The sequence below is a fragment of the Columba livia genome, chromosome 5 (assembly GCF_036013475.1).
Source record: "Columba livia isolate bColLiv1 breed racing homer chromosome 5, bColLiv1.pat.W.v2, whole genome shotgun sequence".
Taxonomy (NCBI): domain Eukaryota; kingdom Metazoa; phylum Chordata; class Aves; order Columbiformes; family Columbidae; genus Columba; species Columba livia.
Window position 1 is genome coordinate 38,461,477 of NC_088606.1, and position 18,604 is coordinate 38,480,080.

The 18,604-nt window shown below is 40.1% G+C and overlaps 1 protein-coding gene across 8 annotated transcripts in view; it reads left to right on the plus strand.

The window, feature by feature from the left end:
- Window positions 1-18,604, plus strand: part of SIPA1L1 (signal induced proliferation associated 1 like 1) — a 221,415-nt gene that overhangs the window by 66,147 nt on the left and 136,664 nt on the right. For 5 of the 8 annotated variants that reach the window (XM_065064464.1, XM_065064462.1, XM_065064471.1 and 2 more), the window contains one exon: window positions 6,290-6,386. The exons of the other annotated variants lie outside the window; for them this stretch is intronic. The gene's annotated coding sequence lies outside the window, so the exon portion shown is untranslated. The remainder of the gene's footprint in view (window positions 1-6,289; window positions 6,387-18,604) is intronic. 8 annotated transcript variants of the gene reach the window in all.

Sequence of the window (18,604 nt, forward strand, 5' to 3'; positions counted from 1 at the left end):
TGCTTACGTTATCTGTGTTATCAGTTTATCAAAATGCTGATGAAAGGCTTCCTATAGAGTGAAGCTGTTATGGTCCTTTGCAAGTTGGAAGACTAATATTTCTGGCAGCCGTGTGGCTGCTGGGTGACCTTGAGCAACTCCTTTTCTTTCTCTTGCCTTGATTTCCCTTTCTTTGTAGTTGGTTTAATGATATTTACCTTATCTGCAAAGTACTTTTGAACCCTTATCAGTGGAAAGCTTTCTAACAGTGGCATATTCTCTATGGATGCTTCCTCTGTTTTCATTGACAAACATCTTTAAAATTCCAAATACAGAAATCAGTTGAGATGCCAGCTCAGTTTTTTATATAACAGCAGTCAAATGGATTTAAATTGCATATAAAAGGGGAGCAGGGTTGGAGGAGGGCAAAATGGAAAGAGTGAGCTTTCAAATAGTGAATTAACAAATTCTTTGCTGGATTTGCCCTTTATTCTTTCTCCTCTGGTATTTTTTTGCCATAGACAGATTATCAGTTCTTTGCTTGGAAAATCCTGTCCTTCTCTTCTAGCTTAACTGTGACAGAAAGCTAGGCTGACAAAGAAGCAATAGGACATATTTTCTAAAGAGGAGGATCTAACTTTTAAAGAGTGAAAATTGGGTGGCAAAAAGCGTGGTTCACTACTACTTGTAAGGAGGGAAAAAGGTGGACTGTGTTTGCATTTGTTATTGGTTTTCTATATTTCAAACTGAAGTATTTACTTTCCTTAAAGGGCTTATTGTTTTCAGGATAACTCCAAAGCTCACACTTTCATGGTTGTTCTCTATATATATTCCTTGATGTTTTACTTCGGTTAGTTCAATATTTTCATATTTTTTGGACAAAAGCATTAACTTGAAGAGGAGACGTTCTTTCCAGTCAGCAGTATCATCTTGGTACAGGTATTTTACTTGTAGGATGTGCAATTATATTATTAAAGGTAAACATAAAGCCATTTATACGCTATTACAGTCGTATGCTATGTGGCTAGAAAAACTGGCCTCAGTCTGAAAGTGTGTGAGCTGTGGGGGCTACGAATAATGGGGAAAGCTTATGGCTTACTGCAGTAAAATGAGGTAGTAAACGTCAGAAGCAGCCTTTTCAGGTGAAATGGAATTAAATGAAGTTTTTTTTTTCCCCTTACCCTTTTTGAGAAAAACGTTGAGAATTACAGTGATTGACTCCTGTTGACAGGGCAGCAAAGTAGTTAATTAATTAAATGCAATGCTACTAATTTTGATTGATACTGTATAATTATGTTGTCAGAGTCATTTGAGTTTGTATCAGACTGTAATTCTGTATCAGACTTCTAGTTTACCTTTGAGATGAAAAAAATCACACTCAGAACCCAGACACATTCCCCCCCACCCTGAGCTGAATCTCTATTCATTCAAAAATTGAAGTACAAATCAATTTCAAATCTATTTTTCTGTACTGCTATTTTGCAAAAAGATGTTAGAGGGCAAAAAGATTTCACTAGTTCTCCTTGTTAGCAACATCTATCTGAGAAATTCCTAAAGGTCTTAGTGTCTGAAAAGCAAAAGGTAAATACCCTCTCTGAATTTTGATAGCGGCAACAGAGAATCCCCTGATAGCCCTCTGTGCTCTTCTAGGGTTTTTTTCTTTCCTAATAGCCATGGTCCGACTGGAGATCTTAGAACTCGAAGGTAAAAGGCAGCCTTCCAAACGACCTGGAGCTGTTCTGTCCTCAGTAAGAGGAAATACATCTTCAGCTTACCCAAAAGTGAAATTTAGGGAAGAATACAAGAGATTAGATTATTCTGGCAGCGACTCTTGAAGCAAATGTTCTTCAGCTTGACAAGCCGAGCATGAAAGGATACGCTTTATTAGGATGCAAATCCTATGGATGTGATTCATTTGTTGTGTAATATTTTCATGTGTTTTTGGTTTATTGGAATTACACGTGTATGAGTATGTAGAGGGGCTTTATTAACATGTCAGAAATATAATGCCACTGTTTACCAGGTTGAAAGTCAAGATGGCTATAACTTCAAAGCTTAGCAGGAGTCTATATACCGTCTTTTATAATAAGTGACTCCAGTTTTGCTGAAATAAGGGATTTCCATTCTTACTACTTTTTTTTTTTTAATACACACTTATTTTTTTGTACTTCTCTCTGCACTGCCTTTACTACTTTTCTTGCTTCTGTGTTTTTCACCATTTCATATTAACTATTTCAGATGTTCATTTTTTTTTCTGGATGTCCTACTGCTGATCAATTTTATACCTCCCTTTGATACTTCATCCCTACCTGCCTTTCTGACCCAGAAGAACGTGTGCCTCAGTGAGCTTCAGGAGCAACTGTCTTGTGTTGTAAGAGTAATTTAAGAGTTTAGCTGTGACTTTTAAGCGTGCTGCTTTTGCTTGCCATGTAGATTTGCGCGAGTCAGCTGTCTTGGTGCTTTGTAAAACGCTGTCTTACCTGTGTTTCTGATGTGTATGAGTAATAGCCGTTAGTGCTTAAAAGTCACAGTTGAAAAGATGTATAAAAATGGAGTTTACTTTGTAGTAGTGTTACTTATCAGTTTCTGGCGTTCAGCATCTTCAGTGACAGCGTATGTTTGGCTGGAGATGAAACTGAGCACCCTGTGAAAGCTCTGGCTGGAGGTGGCCTTGCGGGAGTGCTGCCGTGGAGGCTGTTCTCTGTTGTGGTCACGTACTGTGGGTGCAGGAATTCAGTCAACTGCTCAGCACGGGGCTTTGAAAATACCAGCTCAAAGGCCCAGGGGAATTAGGTGCTGAAGTCCTATCTCCTTGTGACTGGAGTTCACAAAGTAGGTTGTCGGCTGGTGTCCAATGCCCTGGGAGCAACTGCATCTTTTCTCTGCAATGCATCATCTTATGTTTGTTGAAGTTCATTGGTGAAGCTTTTCCTGCTGTCTTAATTTCTTTGGTAGTAATTACGGTAATCATCAGCTAATGAACTTACGTCAAAAGCCTTTTGTTTTTATTATGAAGGCAAAGACAAACCTAATAAAAATATTTTCATAGCTTTATGATGGCACGAGAACAGTTTGTGTAGACTTGTTTGTTTAGAAATTATAATGCATATAGGTGGTGCCTTCCTAAAGAAAACTGAGCTCATTAGTTTTTTTCTTTTGAAATCTGGGTTAGTCAATAGGACGTCCTGAAAGACCGGCTCACTTTTCTTGGGAGATGAAAGCGCTGGAGGCTCCGTAGGCTGGGGAGGAAAAGGGTTTCTGAAGTGTCTATGAGAAAAGTCTGAACTTCTTTTAGTTATTTTTTTCAGCCTTTTCAAATACTGTTAGATTCTGTTGAGAATAAATGCTACTTATTTGTAGCGTTTCTAGAGAGTATTCTCTTTTTTCCCCCCTTCCTTTTTTTGAAAAGGCTTTGGCTACGCTTCCAGTACTTCCTAATGTTATTAATTACATAAGGCTTTGCAAGCTCTGAGCTGCTGTTCTGCAGGTGCCTTCCTGCTTTGTGAGAGCAGCTTTTGCAGGATGCAGCAGAGAAGTGGGGGAAGCGAAGCATTCCTCGGGTGTGTGGCGGGTTCTGAAACCGGGCGGGGGGGGCTGAATTTGCAAGAGTTCCTCATGCTGTTTGTAATACTGCATATCGGCATCTGGAAAGTAGCAAACAATCTTTTGAATTCTCTTCAAGTAACATATTTTAGTTGTTTCAAGGGTGATGTAAGAAAATAGCCTTTTACAGTAGAACCAAGTCCTTTCTTTCCTCCCCCCTTATGTACGCCTACACCAATGTTTTTTCAGCTCTGCAAGTATGTTTTTTCTCACTCTCTCTGCTGTGTAGGCGGCCTTCCCAATCACAATTGAGCTTCACAGGCAATCTTTAAAAAGAAAGTTGTCTTTACACAGCAGGTCTGTAATTTAACACCAAAGAAAATGGAGACTTCTGCGTTCGAATTATGATACACCTTAGTAATGCTATAATAGGTGAAGAATTTTGCCCCAAAGAAAACACGGAAAATTTTTCTTGACCAGAAGGCTACCACCTGCAGAAATTATTTATCTGCTGCCCAAATGGCTTGCCAAAATGTCAGGAGCAATCACAGGCAAATAGATTTTAAATCTTTTACTTGCTTCATTAGATTGAGTTATAATTTAACTTTTCTGCTCCCAAATTAGAATGTGATTCTAGTTAAAAGAGGTAGGGTCAGTTTGTTAGTAATATGAAAGTTAAAATGCAGTTCTTCTGGGAATGTTACGTTATTTTAAACATGAGTTTAGTTCTCTCTACCTTTTGGAAACTGCTTCTGTTATACTTGATCATTATTTCTCTTTTGCTGATGCTTCTCTTTTTTCAAGGTCTTAATTTCACATGCTATTTTGTAAATAAGCAAAATAAGTAAATAACCCAACTGTGAAAGCTATATTATTAATTGCTTAAAGGAAGGTAGCAGTAATTACTCTTGAGCTCTCTTGGTAATGCTGTCTGGCACTTCTTAAAGAATTTTGGTTGATGCTGTGTTCTTGACACCAAGAATCCAAACTTTATTCAACTCTGTCTGGAAAGACCTGTTGGGAGAGTACTAATGGGTAACTTAAAATTATTTACTTATTAACCTATCAAGTTCTAGAGCTCATTATAATGAAATAAATAGATCTTGTACCAAGGTTTTACATGCAGCTTAAGCTGGCCTGAAAGCAGCCATCCTTTGCTGCTTATCCTGTCCTGTGCCTTTTCCGCCTCATGTCAGCACAAGTGATTATGTATCCATGCAGTGAACTAGATTGGGGAAAACAAGGCTGAAGAAATGGTCTAAGTCTTCTCTAGTCTCCTTATTTAGAGCTGGATTTCAGTCTGTTCCTTTGATATGATTCATCACACATATCATGTAATGCGTGAGCTTGGTGGGGGTAGAAGGGGACAAAAATTCATGGGTGGTTTGTGCTCTACCTCCAGCTTGTGCCTCTGCGGAGTGCTCGCGACTGCGGCATAAATCTCCATGGTTACATCTGTGTGCCCAGGCTAATTTTAGAGGGCTCCTAACATATACAGATGCGAGCCTTTTGCAGCAACAGACACAGGTCAGATGTTAAGGCTAATGATGAAACACAGAATCACAGAATGTTAGGGATTGGAAGGGACCTCAAAAGATCATCTAGTCCAATCCCCCTGCCGGAGCAGGAACAGTTAGATGAGGCTACACAGGAATGTGTCCAGGTGGGTTTTGAATGTCTCCAGAGAAGGAGACTCCACAACCTCCCTGGGCAGCCTGTTCCAATGTTCTGTCGCCCTCACTGTGAAGAAGTTTCTTCTCAAATTTAAGTGGAACCTCTTGTGTTCGAGTTTGAACCCATTACCCCTTGTCCTATCATTGGTTGTCACCGAGAAGAGTCTGGCTCCATCCTTGTGACACTCACCCTATATATATATATTTGTAAACATTAATGAGGTCACCCCTCAGTCTCCTCCAAGCTAGAGAGACGCAGCTCCCTCAGCCTTTCTTCATAAGGGAGATGCTCCACTCCCTTCAGCATCTTTGTTGCTCTGTGCTGGACTCTCTCCAGCAGTTCCCTGTCCTTCTTGAACTGAGGGGACCAGAATGGGAAACAATATTCCAGATGTGGTCTCACCAGGGCAGAGTAGAGGGGGAGGAGGACCTCTCTCGACATACTAACCACCCCCCTTCTAATACACCCCAGGATGCCATTGGCCTTCCTGGCCACAAGGGCACGGTGCTGGCTCCTGGTCATCCTGCTGTCCACCAGGACCCCCCAGGTCCCTTTCCCCTGCACTGTGCTCTAATATAAACAATACAGTTTTTATTACAGTACCTGGTAAATAGAAAGAACTAGCTTTGAATCTTGTTTCTCTTTCTGCTTTGAGACTTCTGAGAGGGCTGCAGTTGGTGACTTAAATTCACTCCTGCTCTTCCTGGTGTTTGATATGTGTGATGGACTTTATGTTGAATAGTGAGGAAGAAAGTGGGCCACAGCGCTGCTAAATGTCCCCTTTCTTTCAGGTGTAACCAAATGGTTTTCTTCATCTCCAAACGCCTGGCAGAATGTGTTCTGAAAGAAAATAACTTGATTCAGAAAAAGGGAGATAAAAGAAAGGTTGAGATTGTTATAGTGAGAAACTTCTCATGCAGGCTCTCTCAGATGAGTAAGTTAACTGTAAAAACTTAATAGGGTTAGAGTTTTGTAACTCTTCAGTGTTGCTTTCTGGCCTCTTAAAAGCAGAATTTTGACAATACCCTTTACCTTTTCAAAAAGATTTTACCCATTCATTTCCCATTCATACCCATGGTCTTTCTGCTTCTAGGTTTCACCATGCTGTGATTCATCTGAAGCTGGTTGTGACAGCCACCAGGAGTTTTTGCTAAAGCTGCGTGTGCCTGCCTTCTCAGGAATGTGGATAGGTAAGAGTATGGGCTCCCCTTTCTGTATCATCTGGCAGTCACCCTTTGGATGCTGTGAAAGCAGAATTGTCTTTGTGACTGCTGGTAGCACGTAGTGTTTCACACAGAGCAGAAGGGGTAGTCTCCACCAGGATGGTTTGCAGGGCAGGCTTGCTGCTGCCGAGTGCCAGACTGTATCCCAGTCTGTTGCCAAATGCATCCTCTGTATCTGAGAGGTTTTTTTCAAGAGGGAGATGCAAGGGGACTAGGTGGCTACTCCCTCATGCTTTCTACTAGGTATTTGTAGAAGTGTTCCTAAAAACAGGTTGGACTCTGTTCAGGTTGTGACAGGATGCCTGGTTTTGTTACGTTTTTCTAAAACACAGTCGTTCCTGTAGGTGGTTTCTTTTAATCTACTTGTGAAATGAAACTAGTGTTGTAGGGAAGAAGGGATGATTATTCTGGATGTGCCTGATTCTTGAAAAGGACTGGCTTTTGTTTGATACATGATCTCTCCTTTCACAGAGAGATACAATATACTTTTAGGGAGTTTATGAAAAGATAAAAAGGAGGCTGCAAGCGTGAGGTGCTGCAGTTCTGCCTGTGCAGCCTTGTCCTCCGGCTGGTGTCAATGCAAGTCCGTTGCGGGTGGGTAAGGACCTGGTTCAAGAGGGCATATCAGGAAGGCTGGAAAATTGCAGTGTGTGGTTTTTGGGGCGTGGGGGGAGAAGGGATGGGGAGCTGTGGTATTGGTTTTGCAGAGGCAGACAGGGCTGGGTTAGTTTTCAGATGAATTGGTCTTGCGACTTAACTCAATGTGTTGTGCAAACTGTAGTGCTGTCTGAAGGGAGGTGACCAGCTACTTGCCAGGGACTGCACGTAGAACAGCGTTGAGAGCTGAACTCAGATCAGTTTAAGCTGACTTGCAACCAGACAGTAAAAACACAGCCCCATCTGCTAAACAGATGTTAATGATCTGTTTATTAATGAATATTGAAAGCTATAGATATAAAATATGTGAAGGAAGCCCAGTCTGGAAGTGACAAGCAATTTAATAAACATTGCTTCTAAAGAAAAAACCCTCCCTTATAACATCATTTCCTCTGTCTGTGGGATGTCTAAAGAAACAAATAAGTTTCTTGTTTGTTAGAATCTGCCCTGCAGTTGTTGTTGCAGTTGTTTTGGACAATGTTGTTGTATCAAAAGTGGCAATTTAAATCTGTTCTTCCGAAATGCTGTCAGCAAAGCTGTATTGTGTCAGCAGAGGACTACTTAGCCTCTGAGGTTTGATTTATTGTAGCAACAAAACCGTTTCTTCAGAGGACATGTATATTGGAAACAAACATATTTGCAGATCTACAGCAGCCCCTGGAAAAGGATATTTTAATTATTTTAGCTTTCTCTTGAATCATCTTACTTTTGCACTTTGTACCATCTTTAGTGTTGATTTTTACATGCAATTGTTGTGGTTTTCTTTGATATATAGTTTTCAAAGTTAAAGGCAGAGGAAAAAAATGTTGCGTCCATCTCTTATAATGAAATACGAAAGATTTTGATTTGATTTTGAAGCTTGTGGTTCCAAGAGACGCATTTTGATCCTAAATACTGTCTAGTGGGGCAGGGACAGTGAAAAAGGGCCGTCTTGAGTGATAAATTCAAGTCTTTTAGCTATTGACTTACTAGTGGAAAGTAAGCGAACATTCCCCCCTGTTCTTGCCGCTATGTTTGGATTGCACAGTTTTTGTTTTTGTTGAATACTTTCCATAAAGTATGTCCAAGTAACCAAACTAACTCTGTCAACAATGCTGTCACCATGTTATGTCACTAAAATACTTACTGAAGGTGCTAAGTTCCTTTTTATTATACACATGCAATTTTTGTTAACTAATGGAAATTCTTCCTAGTGAAATTTTTTAAATAATTGAATTGTAGCTTGTAACAAATCTACTGATACGAAGTTGTATTTAAATTTTAATTAGTTACACTAGTAACAGTTCTGGTTGTTTATGAGCTCATAAACTCATGGTCCTGTAGACTCAGTCTTGTTTACTGAAATTCATGAGCAAGTTTTACAGTCGGGAGTTAAATGTTCTGGTAGAGTATGTCCATGTTAACAGGTAGCTTTTTTAGAATTAGTAACATGCCCAGTAAAGCTGATTTTTGCTTATATTTTAAATACAGAATCTAATTGGATTTGTAAAGTTATTGAGGTGCAAGACATTGAGCAGCATAAACTTATTTTTGTTACATTTCCCACATTCTTCTGTTAATATTGAAATAATAAAACTTGTAAAATTCTGCATACAATTTAACCTGGGAGTACTTATTTCTCCTTGACCTGCACTTAAGAGGAGGGCTGGGGGGAGGGAAGAGAAAGGGATGGTCTCTGTGCCTACGTGGCTGATGTTGACTATAAGTTATATATTGTAGGACAGCATTTAAAGCTACTGGTTTTGTCAGTACTATTCCTGTTGACAGGTTGAACGCCTTTGGCTTCATTTATCATTGGTTATAAGGCCTGGTAGTGTGGTGTAGGGCTGCAGTGGGAAAGGTTTTGCCTCTGTGATTCTTGCTCTTTCACAGGGACATGGTACGTGGTGCTGTGTTCCCTGTAATGGGAGATGGCAGCTGTATGGGTATGGTTCCTCTGAATGGCCGGGAGACGTACAGAGTTGTATCACTTTCTTACATTTTGCAGGTTGTAATTTTTCTCAGAAATTTCCCCAATATTTAGTTGGTGCTTGTACAAAGGGTTTCTGCTATTAGGATTGTGTAGGTCTTTACTTCAAGCTGTTTCCCTGAGGAGTCAGAAGAAAGTTAGGAAAAACCTCTGCAATTAGTGCTTACAGCCTTGGCCTCCTTAGGTGTTGTTAGAGGAGTGTATGTATATATTTTGCATGCATGCATGTGCATACGCACACATGTGCCTGAGAGAGAAAGGGAACAGCGGTATTAGGTACTCTCATTAATGCGTGGATGTTTCCAAGTTAGCAATTGCCTTTTGTAATGTTCTTGTGCTCTGATAGTGCAATGATAACTGCAGTTATCTTTAAATAGAATAGAAATAAAAAGTGCTTAGTATATTTTTGCCTTCTTTGTTTAAAAGCAGTGCTGTGAATTACCAGAAGTTGGCATGTTATGGTTCAGAGATTGGTATATGCTAGAAATGGAGAATTGCAATTGGACCTTTCAACAGAACTGGATAATGTTCTTAATAGCTAAATATGTTCATTGTAATAGGAAATGGGTGTTCATGAGGAAAGTCTTGCTTCCATTTAATTGTGTGTGAGGCTGAAAGAATTACATATTCAGAAACTAAGTGTATATGAGTGAATGAGAAGAGCCTGGATCTCATTAACTTTTGGGTTACCCATAAACTGGCCAGGGTTTTATGCTCTGATTGCTGTTTTTTCAGTCGAGAATGACTGAAGACTTAGTGCTATGGAATGTAACAGTCCATGCTCTTTTCTGTTACGAGCTTCTATTGACTGCACAGGCCAACACTGAGGGTACGTACGCTATGTGTGCAAACTTCCTGATTTCAAAATGGCTAGGACACACCCAAGATAGCTTTAATCTAGCTAGCCTGGATTAAAAAAGATTGCAAGTATTTAACAGCGTGGATTTTAGCATAGGCTGTTTGAGGCTGTCAGGGAATCTGGGTGCTTAATCACTGCAATCCTAGCCTCTGGAACCTGAGTGGGCTTTGTAAATCTGACATTACTGGGTCTGTAGCTTGCATAAAAGTGGAGAGCTGTTGGTAGATTAAATACGTGTATTTATTATTATTCTGTGTATTAATTTCTCCTAGTTTTACCTTTAAAATCTGGAATGTAGTATAATTTAGAACTAGCAAATATGTACTTTGTACTATGTATGATTACAAATGTACAGTGATTAACAAACAAGATGTTTTCTGTAGTTGATCCTGTTATTTTAACGTTTTATGGGAATGGCTAGTGAAGAATGAGCAGCCCTGGTATTTTGAGTACCTGCATGTCTCAGCTTGTGTATTGCTAAAGTACAGTGTGCTGTGCCTCTTAAATTTAATAGCAACAGATTTCTACAGTTAGAATATTTTTCATTGTTGCAAGTTACTAATAAGAATTGACAATTAAACCTGTGACACTGAACAGAACTGGAATCTGTGAAGCAGTAAAAAGAAGTTAATTCCTGGACTGAATTTAAAAGGAAACAAACCAGTTGTGGTCAATGGGGCAGAGTCTAGTTGGAGGCCTGTATCTAGTGGAGTACCTCAAGGGTTGGTACTGGGACTGGTACTATTCAATATATTCATCAGCCACTTGAATGAGGGACTACAGTGCACTGTCAGCAAGTTTGCTGATGACACCAAGCTGGGAGGAGTGGCTGACACGCCAGAAGGCTGTGCTGCCATCCAGCGAGACCTGGACAAGCTGGAGAGTTGGGTGGGGAAAATTTAATGAAATATAACAAGGGAAAGTGTAGAGTCTTGTATCTGCATAGGAACAGCCCCAGGCTTCAGTATAATTTGGGGAATGACCTGTTGGAGAGCAGTGTAGGGAAAAGGGACCTGGGTGGTCCTGGTGGACAGTAGGATGACCAGGAGCCAGTACTGTGCCCTTGTGACCAGGAAGGCCAATGGCATCCTGGGGTGTATTAGAAGGGGAGTGGTTAGTAGGCCAAGAGAGGTTCTCCTCCCCCTCTACTGTGCCCTGGTGAGACCACATCTGGAATATTGTGTCCAGTTCTGGGCCCCTCAGTTCCAGAAGAACAGGGAACTGCTGGAGAGAGTCCAGCGCAGGGCAACAAAGATGCTGAAGGGAGTGGAGCATCTCCCTTATGAGGCAAGGCTGAGGGAGCTGGGTCTTTTTAGCTTGGAGAAGAGGAACAAAACAACAGAAGGGACCACAGAGTAGCAAAATTGCAACTGGGAAATGTGAACTTCATTCCTGTATTGCCCTTGACTATTAGTGTTATTTCTCTGCTTTGTTTTTCAGCTGTTGAGGGAAGATGCTTGGTTCCTTTGTAGAATGTTTTGAGAAATGTGCAACTGCTACTATTACAACATTGACTATTAGATTTCCTAAATTTGTGCTTCAGAATAGGTAGACCAAGGTGAAATACAGCATTTATTTGGAAACCATCCAGTTTCAATTAAAACATTCATGGGAATTTGGAAATGAGCAATTCTTAAATGTTTCCATGTATATGAAAATGAAGGAAGCCTCACTTCTAGCCTGAATTTGCTTAGGGGTAGTTCCCAGTCACTGGTGATTTTTATGTTTTTGCTTGATGAGAGATCAAATTCTTCCTTTCTCTTTCTGTGTTCCTCCTAAAGGCATTTTATTTTTTTCTCCAGTTTTTCAGCATTCTTCTTGAACTGTAAAATCAAGAACTAATTGCAGTTTCTCTTTGCCAAACAAAGTAACATAACTGCTTTGCGCTCTTATTTGATATTCTTGCTTTTTTAAACATTAGTTGATTGCATCAGATTAGCCACAACTATGTGTTGTAAGTTTTCTATTGCATACACAGGTTCCAGGCAGCTAACTAGTAAACTGGAGTAATGTGCAGAGCTGTCTCCTATGAAGATCAGAGTTCACACTTTCCACCTGAGATCAGAGACCAGCTTACTTTTCAGTCTAATTGTACTTACTGCTTATGCATAATGCAAGACCGCAACTTCACTCCGCTCCATGTGATGAAAGATTAAGATCAGTTTCTACTAGACAGTGTGATAATAGCTTTACAGATCCCATCAGCATGAGGCATTAGTCATGTCTTTTTATGTATATAATATAGCATATGTATATATACACAACATAATGTGGATGATGCGGTATAGCTTTCGCATTATCATAGAATAGCAGGTTGGAAGGGAAATCAAGGATCATCTGGTCCAACCTTTCTTGGCAAAAACACAGTGTAGACAAAATGGCCCAGCACCCTGTCCAACTGAGTCTTATTAATGTCCAGTGTTGAAGAATTCACCACTTCCCTGAGGAGATTATTCCAATGGCTGATTGTTCTCAGTGTGAAAAATTTCCCGTTCCTGCTGCCTCTCATCTTTTCCATGTGACTTGTTGTAAAAAGGGACTCTTCATCTTCTTTTTAGCATCAGTAGTAATGCAATTAATAAACAGTGCTTCCAGTTAATCTTAATTTGTATAGGTTTTTTAGCATGTTGGTCTCTTTAGTCTTACACTATGTATGTGTTAAGATGAATTTGTCATCAGTCACTAGTTCACTCCATCATTTCTATATGTGAAGGCTTGGTACTAATATACAGTTCTTCAGCACCTCGAAGCTATGCTATTTATTATGTTGACCTTTAATACTGCTAATATTTCATTTCACTGAGTATTATTAAAAAAAACAAAAAACCAAAAACAAAACAAAACAAACAAACAAAAACCAAAGGAAGCTTGTAATTTGCAGAAGTTGCGTGCAATTTTCGAACTCATAAGGGTAGTTGAAAACTCAGCTTTGGCTTTTATGTATGGTACTTTTCCAGAAGTAAGCAGAATGTCTTAATAGATTTGAACTGTAATCTCTCCCATGCATGTCCATCTCCAATAGAAAGATTTCTCAACTGGCAAGCCCGGGGTTGCAAAGTCTTCTAAAATTGAGAAATTGGTTGGGTAGAATTAAATTGGCATGTAGTATGGTAGATTTTTTTTGGTTTATTTTTGTTGGGTATTCTGTGTGTGAGTGGAGACCTTCCCAGATCATGTGAGGATCGTCCTCTTCTTCATCCACATCACTGGATGTTGTTTGTGAGGCTGAGTGTCTAGAGCGGTGCTGGCCTGTCTGGCATTTGGTGCCTTTGGTTCCTCTGCTCTGTATCCACACAAAATGAAGATAGGAAAACTGCTTTCTCAGTTGGTTGTTGAGTCAAGCTGTTTACAGGGCCCTGCACACTTGGAATTGTTTGGAAGCTTCTGGTTGTGTAGCTGTGACACAAGAAATACTGGAGAAGACCCTTTTTTTCTTTTATCTTTTTTTTTTTTTTTCTTTTTCTTTTTAACCAGACTTGTTGGTATTGGTGTAGTGTGGCTCCTGGAAACCTTGATTTCTTTGTGTGACAGTCATACCTTAGGGGAACAGCCACTGCTGTCCTTGCTTACTCATGCTGCTGTGCACTTGGTAATGTGTTTGTAAAGCCCATAGCCCAGAGATGTGTATGTGTAGTAGTACAGATACAACTCTTCAGAATATGAGGAAGCACTGAATAATCATTGCTTGAACAAGTGGTGTTCCTCAGGGATTGGTGCTGTTTAACATCTTTGTTGGTGACATGGACAGTGGCACTGAGTGCACCCTCAGCAAGTTTGCCGATGACACCAAGCTGTGTGCTGCAGCAGACACGCTGGAGGGAAAGGATGCCATCCAGAGGGACCTTGACAGGCTTGAGGGGTGGGCCTGTGCAAACCTCATGAAGTTCAACAAGGCCAAGTGCAAGGTCCTGCACATGGGTCAGGCAATCCCAAGCACAAATACAGGCTGGACAGAGAATGTACTGAAGGCAGTCCTGGGAAGAACTGGGGCTGTTGGTTGATGAGAAACTCAACATGAGCCAGCAATGTGCACTTGCAGCCCAAAGAGCTAAATGTATCCTGGGCTGCATCAAAAGGAGCATGACCAGCAGGTGGAGGAAGGTGATTCTGCCCCTTTACTCCACTCTCATGACACCCCTTCTGGAGTCCTGTGTTCACTTCTGGGGCCCCCAACATAAGAAGGGCACAGACCTGTTGGAATGAGTCCAGAGGAGGCCACAAAGATGAGCAGAGGGCTGGAACAGCTCTGCTGTGAGGACAGGCTGAGAGAGTTGGGGTTGTTCACTGTGGAGAAGGCTCTGGAAGACCATATTGTGACCTTTCAGAACCTAAATGGAGCCTACAACAAAGCTGGAGAGGGACTTTTTACAAGGTCATGTGGTGATAGGACAAGGGGCAATGGCTTTAAACTGAAAGAGGGTAGATTTAGATTAGATATGAGAAATTCTTCACCATGGGGGTTGTGAGGCACTGGAACAGGCTGCCCGGAGAAGCTGTGGATGCCCCATCTCTGGAAGTGTTCAGGGCCAGGTTGGATGGGGCTTTGAGCCACTTGTTCTAGTGGAAGGTGTCTCTGCCCATGTCAGGGGGTTTGGACTAGAAGACCTTCCAATCCAAACGAGTCTATGATTCAAACCACAATTTTATTATTTCTCCTTTGTGCTCTTCTTTTATTTTCTTAACTCTGTTCTTTTTCCTTTAATTTCTCTACTGCTTTCAGGCATTTATTTTCTCCAGTATAACTTCCCCTTTTTACCCATCTTTTCTTCCCTTCTAGAGCTCTTTGTAGAGGCTGATTGAAGAGAAAGGTTGAAGTTGCAAACTAGCTCACCCTTCCTTCCTTGAGAAGGTGAAACTGCTGCTTTAGCCTCTCTGAAAAGAAGTGACTGTTGGGAGAAAGTTGTTTGGAAAGAAGATGAGCTACAAAATGACTGGCGGCTGAGTGCCTTCCCAGCTGGGATTAATTTAGAATCATAAGTTTATAGCATTCTTTAAACATTTACATACTCAGCTGTGAGGGAGGGAAGGAGGAGAGATGTGTGTTCCTTGCAAATCTTTGCGTCTTGCATCTGTCCTTGACTATAAAAGGGAAGCAGTGGTCAATTTAGTAGGGCTAGAAATTTGAGACAAAAGGGCAGGTAAAGGCAATGGCTATGTAATATTTCTGCTATGGAATTTAGTTGCAAGCCAAGAGCTCCCTCTTGGATTATTCTGCAAAGCAGTTGGCATTTCTTCATTAGTTAAGGCTACTCTGGGTTTTTTAGCTTTGCTTTTATTAAAATAGCTTGGATGTAGAAAGCAGCGTTGAGGCTCATCACTGCCTTTTTAGATACTTAAAAGATACTCAAAAGAGAACTTTACATATTTGGACAAACTGGATGCATTTTGTCATACATGAAAATATTAATTGCTGTCTTTCATCCAGAAATCCAGTGTTTCAGTTAGCTTATAGTATTTGGTCAAGTCCAAATTCCTTCTAGGTCAGAAGCGCTGCCTCTGACAGAGCACAGCAACAGATGCAAATAGAGGAACATAATACAGGTTTGCTGCTTTAGGCTCTTGCCCTTTCATTCTGCTGTAGCTTTTTGTAACTTGGGAAGAGCAGCACTGCATTTACTACTCAATGCAGAAATTTCATTCATTGGTGTGACAAAGGACCAGTGTTCTTTTCAGGAAAGATTCCTAATGCTGTTGGTGGGGTGGTTATTGGTTGTGGTGGTGTGTTATTAATTAATGGATACAGATAGCTTTGTAGCCTTCAGTGTAATGAGTTCTGCAAGAAATTTAGAAGTGCCAGGTAGTATTGGTAATGGATCTGGTTATCATATGTGATTATCTGCTTGGTAGAGTCATTTAACAGTGAACAGATCTGTGAATCATTTCAGCATGTAAAATTTTCCAGGGTTTTGGCCCCTGTATTCATGCTTGTCACAGTTAAATAATACCTCTACTGATAGGCCCAAAGGCATGCCTACTGCATTTTTATTACCTTTTTTTACTGTTACTCCATGTTCATCAAATAATATGGCTTTGCATTTCTCTGGTTACATACCTGCAGCCCATAGGAGCCCCAAGAATGAACAAAATGGCCTTGGTGCACTGAGGTCATTTCTGGAATTGTTCATCTGCAGAGTAGAGAGGATTGTGGCTGACCTTCTAATGTTTTTATATAATCGGGATTTAAGCTCTTTTCTAATTTTACCTATTAAATTAAAATGGAGATTTAGCCTTTCCATTAGATGAGCAAGTTCTGAAGCAAATCAATGTAAGAAACCTCTTCAGACCCCTAGGGCTTTACTGTGCATGTAGGAAATTGCAAGACTGTACTAATACGTGCTTTGAAATTCTGGTACAGAATGTGTCAACAAACATCACCATTAGACAAAATTTTGAGGTCCTACAAAAGCTGCTTTATCTCTTATAGCCAAAGAACTACAGTTACTGGTTCTGCTGTTTCCTGTCAGACACTTTTTTTTCACCATAATTCCATTATGGCAAAAATGAAACATTTTCTTCCTTATCCTTTGGTAAGCCATAGAGAACTGACACCTTTCTCTTCCTTTTTCCAAACAGAACCAAGCCTTGAGGGTTTGGGCTTGGTGTTCCAGCTATGAGCCTTAGAGGGACTGCTGCCTCTCTTGTCATCTCAACTGCAAATACAATTTACCTGTAAAATGATTTCCTTCTGTGTTAATAGCTATGCAGTGATTATGCTCCAGTTCTAAATTGTCCAGTGAGGCATTGAAATAGAACCTCTTGCTTGGCCTTTGGGTTGTCAGTGCAGCTCAGGATCGTCCTAATCATGGCCAATAATAATTTTTAAATCTTTCATGCTTTTTATTTCAGCTGATCTGTCTTTAGTCTGTATTTAACTGATCTGTCTGTCGCATAGTTTTCATATTTTTCTTATTTAATCTGTATTTGCTTGCATTTTTACAGTTTAGCTTTGTGGCTTATGGTATTAGTTTATTTTACCACAAGTGCACTAGACCTGCAATTTCATGTTTTAAAAACAGTGTTTGGACAGTAAATACTTCTGACAGTGAATTACAGAAATATATTGAAACCATTTTGGTAGTAACTATTATAAAGAATCCGAAACAGCTATGTCAAAATGTTTTTGCAGTTTGTGGCAGAGGAGCATACATAAGTACATTTGATTTCTTTTCAGCTTTATAGTGCACGAATAGAAAGTATATTAAAATACAGAGATGTTACCTTCTATCACGTGTTCCTAAAATACTGTACTTCGTATTACACAATAAGGTGGTGTTTGGAGAAGTCTTGTTCCTGGTTTGAGCAGCTGATAAGCTCTTATTTCCATTTTTCCTGCTTCTGTTTTTCTTTGCTGCTCAGAAGTAGGGGGATCTCCTAGCATTTTAAAATAATAATGAAAACACTGGAGGTAATGTACTGTTAGGTAAGTTTAAGCTTGTTTATTTTAATGTATTTATTGTAGATTTTGAGCCTGGAGCTCCTATTCCTGTGGTTATTTCTCTCCCCCCCGCCTTCCCCCACCCTGCATCAACAAGGTGCTGTTTAGAAAGCAGCATGGCAGGTGTTGTGCTTTTTGGTTGTGTCTTTCCAGTGCTGGTTACAGCACTTCAGCGCAGAAGGGCCACTGCCAGTGGAAACCCGCACTGCTCTTGTTCCTCCTTTGCTGGTGCAGCTCAGTTACTGCTGGGCACAGCTTGCCCTTTCAGTGTTTGCTTTGCAGAGTGATAAATGATCCACGCTGTCTCATAGTTTTACAGTAGCTCTTCATTTGTATGTTTAGTGAAACAATAACCTCACATTGCTGGATTTTTCCATGTGGCTCTTTATCGTGAAGTATCCTGCTTGCCATGCTACTGACTTCTGTGCATCTCCGCTTCAACTCTTACAGCCATTAAGAATGTATTGAAAGTAATTCTGTAAACTGTTTCTTCCTGCAAAGCAGTTGATTGTACACATAAAAACTTACCTGTAATCTAGTATATATTCAGGATCAATGTCCAGTATGTGTTCTTTTACTTTGTAAATATGGACAATTCAAATTGAAAGAAAAATAAATAACTTGTTCTCTGATTGGGTTGAGATATTTTTGATAGAGGAAGTTTAAGACAAACAAAACCCCTAATTTCTATGCTGGACAGAAATACTCTTACTTGGTGTGTGTATGTGCTGTTTTTTAAACCTGCTTTAAAGTCATCTAGACTTTCCTAACAGCTTTTGAACCTGCTGATTTCTGTCAGTTTGATAGATAGATACAAGTTTCAATTATATTACCTTCCAAATGGTTTGTGCAGAGTGGTGGCGTGACAGGAGAGAAATTCAGAAGTGCCCTGATGGGGTATAGTGTGAGCAGTTCTCAGGAAATGGAGCTAAAAGTATTAAATTGTGGAGATGGAAGATGCTGTGGAGTGTAGGGCACAAATCAGTAAGACACTGAGTTCTGCTAGTCTTGATAGACTAATTTTTATTACCTTGGTTTTATAATATCTTTACCCCATGATTACCAAATAAATTGGCTCTGCTTGTCATCTAGCATTGTTCTAGGATAGCTGTGTAATTAGTATTTTTATTAGTGACAAATGTGCATGATCTTGACGATGCTCTTGTTATATAGGATATTGTTTAACAATAGGTAAATAAAATTCCTTCAAATTTTGGAGACATGAGATAGATTGAATGTCAATTTGAAGAAAAACACATACCAAG